The sequence below is a fragment of the Palaemon carinicauda genome, chromosome 10, assembly GCF_036898095.1.
Source record: "Palaemon carinicauda isolate YSFRI2023 chromosome 10, ASM3689809v2, whole genome shotgun sequence".
In the NCBI taxonomy this organism is placed as follows: domain Eukaryota; kingdom Metazoa; phylum Arthropoda; class Malacostraca; order Decapoda; family Palaemonidae; genus Palaemon; species Palaemon carinicauda.
In genome coordinates, this window is record NC_090734.1 from 130,365,951 (window position 1) to 130,370,950 (window position 5,000).

Genomic DNA, 5,000 nt, shown 5'->3' on the forward strand with positions numbered 1-5,000 from the left:
GATTGATTGATTGATTGAGAGTTTTCTGGCATCCTGAACTGAAAGAAAAAAATGAAGCTATAAGAAGAAATGATAAGGTGAAAAGGTTCCCATAAGGGAGAGGGTAAATCAAAGTATTTTGAGCTGGCCTGGACATGAGGAGAGAATGGATGAAAATAGATAAGAAGTTTGATGGATTGATTGAGAATTCTCTGGCATCCTGAAATGAAAGAAAACATGAAGCTACAAGAATTGCTAAGGTGAAAAGGTTCCCACAAGGGAAAGGATAAATCAGAGTATTTTGAGCTGGCTTGGACATGTGGAGAGAATAGATGAAAATATATTAGAAGATTGATTGATAGTTTTCTGGCAGCCTGAACTGAAAGAAAAGAAAATGAAGCTATAAGAACTGATAAGGTGGAAAGGTTCCCATAAGGGAGAAGGTAAATCAGAGTATTTTGAGATGGCTTGGACATGTGGAGAGAATGGATGAAAATAGATAAGTGAGAAGAATATATTATTCAGAAGTGCTGGGAGGTAGGAGGAGGGGAAGAGCTTAAATAAGGTGGATAAAGGACTCACACGACATATTGTAAAGGAGGAGACTCGGTTTCCGAGCAGTGCTAGTTAGAAAGATTCGAATCGATGTTTGTAAGGGGTTCAACGTGATCCTGATTAGCCTTCTGTGACCATTGTTGTGGAAGTTTTACTGCACGGGAGGTTTATCCAAGAATTAGTAGTGAGACAGTGAAAGTGTAGCATCATAACTTACAGTGTTCTATTTGATTTCACATACGTTTTCCCATTGAATTCTATATAAAGAAATTATTTTTTTTACTATCATGATTAAACCTCTGATAAAGCTACTAATACGCCTGTATATAAGTTGCCAGATGTAGATTTTCCCATAGAATTTCAGCATCGTAAATATCTGAGACAAAACCTAAAAAAAATAAATTATATATATACATACTCTGTTATTTTACTTTAAGCATAATATACAGCTTTGGCACTAGCATCCTCAGTAAAAATATTCATGTAAAATTCTAAATTAATCGAAAAACAGGGTGGATTCAAATGTCTATACAGTCACCAATGACGCATTTATCTATGCTCAGTAAAAGTTTTAAATTTGATGACTTACGTTAGTCTCTGCGTCCTCTTAAAGAAAACGGTAAAGAAAAATCTTCTCAAGAGAAAACGTAATTTAAAAGGATACTATTCTGCTATAAAACTAGGTTTTCTTTACACACACACACACACACACATATATATATATATATATATATATATATATATATATATATATATAGAGAGAGAGAGAGAGAGAGAGAGAGAGAGAGAGAGAGAGAGAGAGAGAGAGAGAGAGAGAGAGAGAGAGAGAGAGAGAGAGAGAGAGAGATTCAAAAGCTCAAGATACAGATGACTGACGAAATCTAACCGAGGCTCTTTGCGTAATAGGCGTAGGGGGAGATGATGATATATACACCTTTTCATGAGTTTATGCGTATATAAATTGAAGAACGTAAAATTCTCCATACAAGGTTTACATCTATAGAATATCCTTACCTGTTTTGTAGAAGTCTGTATTCTAAGGTATATTCCACCTCTTGATATTTTCCGGTAAAATGTATTCTAAATAACAGCTCCAATTTAGTTTTAATTTCGGATGGAATTCATCCCATATCATTCTGAAAGTTGAGTTTTACAGATATTAAACTGTCAAATAGATTTTAGAATTATTTGCAAATCTAACTACACTTGAAGACTTATAGTGATTAAACCAAAGATGTATTAAACGAACATTTATTTTCAGATATATACAAATTTATTTAATAAAATCCAAACTTTTCTATTTTAAAAACAAACATCAAATGAATAAGAACGAATTACATCATAAACTAGAGGGGCACTCAGTAGAGAGCAGACCTCCGCCATGACAGCTTATTTCTCGACCTTGACCTTTGACCTTAACATGTATTGATTGGCGTGGATTTTCATACACTCAAATATGAATAAAGTATAAAGTTTCTGTGACAACGTTGTACAAACTTATGGCTCATTGTGTGAATTAGACATTTTCCTTGACCTTTCAAAATTTAATCATTTGCAGCTTTTTACATAACAGTTAATCCCTGTAAGTTGTATTACTCTACGATTAAGATTGTGGAGAGGAAGCTGTTCACTCACAAACAAACAAACACACACAGAGGATAAAACATAACCTCCTTCCAACTTCGTTGACGGAGGTAATTGTTTAATATATGAAATTTTGACCATATAGCCAAGCCCTAGGCCTCGGGTATGGAAGGTTGGTTATTCAGTAGCCAATTGCAACTGGAGTAAAACCTGTCAGCTCCCACACATACAAGTAAAAGAAGTTGGACAGCAAAATGGAAAGCAATTGAGAACAGAAGAAAAATAGACTAGAAGAATAAACATACTGGGGTTCGAGTCCCGCTCAAATTCGATAGTTCTTTTGGTCGCTGCAACCTCACCACCCATGTGAGCTAAGGTTTGGGGGAGCCTATAGGTATATCTGCTAAGTCATCAGCAACCATTGCCTGGCTCTCTTTGGTCCTAGCTTGGGTGGAAAGGGGGCTTAGGAGCTGATCATATGTATATATGGTTAGTCTCTAGGGCATTGTCCTGCTTGATAGGGCAATGTCACTGTCCCTTGCCTCTGCCATTCATGAGCGGCTTTTAAACCTTCAATGCTTACAGTGCAGACTGATTGTTCAGCTGTTCTCAGCAATCATATTTCTCCTTTTGAATAAGAATGATTGTTGCTTAGAATAAAATTCAAGAAACTTCATTAATTTGAAATGTCTTTGATCAACCTATGAGATTTAAAACGCATAATTCAGACACATTTTATTGTTTTGAAGTTTTAGATCTATAAATCCAGGTCAGAGGGTCAAGCCCAGGAGCATGTGGGACAAATTTAAGATGTTAAAAATGAAGCATGAGGATACAGCCAGGCACACTTTTCTATCAGTTCCCTTATTTCCTTTCCTCACTGGGCTATTTTCCTTGTTGGAGCACTTGTGGGTTTATAGCATCCTGCTTTGGGACAAATTTAAGATGTTAAAAATTAAGCTTGCGGATACAGTCAGGCACACTTAGCTATCTGTTCCCTTATTTCCTTTCCTCACTGGGCTATTTTCTCTGTGTTAGCACTTGTGGGTTTATAGCATCCTGCTTTTCTAACTATAAGGTTGTAGCTTAGCTTGCAATAATAATACAAAGTGATGCTATAAAGACCTTTAAATAATGCATAGAGTACAGTGTGTGAGGTGCACTGACTACACCAGGTAGTAGGTTGGCAAGGGTACCAGCCACCATTGAGATACTGCCACTAGAAAGTCATTGGGTCCTTTGACTGTCCACTATTGAGATACTACCGCTAGAAAGTCATTGGGTCCTTTGACTGTCCAGATAGTACGACATTAGATCCCTCTCTCTGGTTACAGCTCATTTTTCCTTTGCCTATACATACATTGAATAGTCTAGCCTATTCTGTCTACATTCTCCTGTCTTCATACACCTGACAACATTGAGAATACCAAACAATTCTTCTACTCTCAAGGGGTTAACTACTGCACTGTAAATGTTCAGTGGCCACTTTCCTCTTGGTAAGGATAGAAGAGACTCTTTAGCTATGGTAAGCAGCTATTCTTGGAGGACACTCCAGAAACAGCCATTGTTCTCGAGTCTTGGGTAGTTCCATAGCCTCTGTACTAGGGTCTTCCACTGTCTTGGGATAGAGGTCTTTTGCTTGAGGGTATACTCAGGCAAAATATTCTGTCTTATTTTTCTTCCTCTTGTTTTCTTAAGGTTTACATATGAAAGATTTATTCTAATGTTATTACTGTTCTTACAAAATGTTATTTTAAATGTTCATAACTTCTCTTGTAGTTCATATAGTTCCTTGTTTCCTTTTCCCGCTGGGTTACTTTCCCTGTTGGAGCTCTTGGGCTTATAGCATCCTACTTTTCCAACTAGGGTTGTAGTTTAGCTAGGGATGATACTACTACTACTACTACTACTACTACTACTACTAGAGTACAGCACGTGAGGTACACTGACTACACTACCCTCATATTAGGGTAAGACCAACAAAACTAAATGATTTAAAGAATACTTAACTTCCTTAGTTTTTAAAAAAAAAAAAAAAAAAAAAAAAAAAAAAAAAAAAAAAAAAAAAAAAAAACGAAAATAAAAAACCTTAAGATTAGATCTCAAGAGAGTTATTGTGTCCTTTGACAAATCACTTCTCTCTGGTTACGGCTCAATTCCCCTCTGCATATACATACATCGAATAGTCTAGCCATTTCTTTACACAATCTCCTCGTTCCTCATACACCTGAGAACACTAATAACTGAGGCATTCTTCTTCACTCAACAGGTCAGGGACTACTTTCCACTTGGTAAGGATACGAGGAGACTCTAAGTATTAGCTCAGCTAGGAGAAGGGCACTCCAAAATCAAACCATTGTTCCCTACTCCTGGGTAGTGCCTCAGCCTCTGTACCATGTTCTTCCACTGTCATAGGTTGGAGTTCTCCCGCTTGAGGGTACACTCAGACGCACTTTTCTATTCGTTTCTTTATTTCTTTTTCTCACTGAGCTATTTTCCCCTGTTGGAGCCCTTGGATCTATATCATCCTGCTTTTCCAATTAGGGTTGTAGCTTAGCAAGTAGTAATAATAATAATAACAGCAACAACAATAATAATAATAATAATAATAATAATAATAATAATCAAATGCAAAAACTAACCTCTACAATTGGTACAAGATAAAAATATGGTTTAAGCCTTACCAGGTAAAGTGCAAACAATAATAATAATAATAATAATAATAATAATAATAATTCAAAGACAAAATTTAACCATCTACAATTAGTACAAGATAAAAGCATGGTTTAAGCCTTACCAGGTAAAGTGCATATCTAATTATCTACTTAACAATAACAGTTAATCTACATTGCAAAGTCTTTTCTCGACCTCACCTAGCGGTT

At 36.1% G+C, this 5,000-nt stretch overlaps 1 protein-coding gene across 2 annotated transcripts in view; it reads right to left on the reverse strand.

The window, feature by feature from the left end:
* Positions 1-4,822: 4,822 nt before the first annotated feature.
* The window catches only part of LOC137648485 (protease inhibitor 2-like), a 5,028-nt gene continuing 4,850 nt past the window's right edge, over positions 4,823-5,000 (reverse strand). For both annotated transcript variants that reach the window (XM_068381403.1, XM_068381402.1), the window contains exon 4: positions 4,823-5,000. This exon is cut by the window's right edge and continues 134 nt beyond it. The gene's annotated coding sequence lies outside the window, so the exon portion shown is untranslated.